The following is a 697-nucleotide window of genomic DNA, read 5'->3' as shown; positions in this document are numbered from 1 at the left end:
CCACAACGGCCGAATTGGACCCGGAAAAAGACGCCAGAACCCGGATCTCTTTGCCAGACACCCCCAGAGCCCGGAACTCGGACCCAAACACCTCCAGAGGCCCACAACGGCCGAATTGAACCCGGAAAAAGACGCCAGAACCCGGATCTCTTTACCAAACACCCCCAGAGCCCGGAACTCGGACCCAAACACCCCCAGAGGCCCACAACGGCCGAATTGAACCCGGAAAAGGACGCCAGAGCCCGGGTTCCGCTCCATGCCGCACACCACACCTGCAATACCGACCTCTCCCACCGGAGGGAGACAGAGGGCGCCTTCCACCCTGACTGCTGCCCGGGTGAGAGACACTATTCCTGGGGGGACTCTTTATCAGACTCCCCTTAACTAAAAGGGACTGCTGCCCGGGAAAGAGACACTATTCCTGGGGGGGCCTTCTACCATACCCCCCCTGCCCCAACACACCATCCCCAATTTCACAAGTGTTCACATAGCATTTTCAGTCAGAACTTGTCCGTTTCAAACACCCACACTTGCAATACCGACCTCTCCCACCGGAGGGAGACAGAGGGAACCCTCCCCCCCACGACTGCTCCCCGGGAAACAGGCACTATTCCTGGGGGGACTCTTTATCAGACTCCCCTGAACTAAAAGGGACTGCTGCCCGGGAAAGAGACACTATTCCTGGGGGGGGGCTTCT

The sequence above is a fragment of the Gasterosteus aculeatus genome, unplaced genomic scaffold (genome assembly GCF_964276395.1).
Source record: "Gasterosteus aculeatus unplaced genomic scaffold, fGasAcu3.hap1.1 HAP1_SCAFFOLD_24, whole genome shotgun sequence".
Taxonomy (NCBI): domain Eukaryota; kingdom Metazoa; phylum Chordata; class Actinopteri; order Perciformes; family Gasterosteidae; genus Gasterosteus; species Gasterosteus aculeatus.
Note: the sequence above shows the minus strand (reverse complement) of the source record.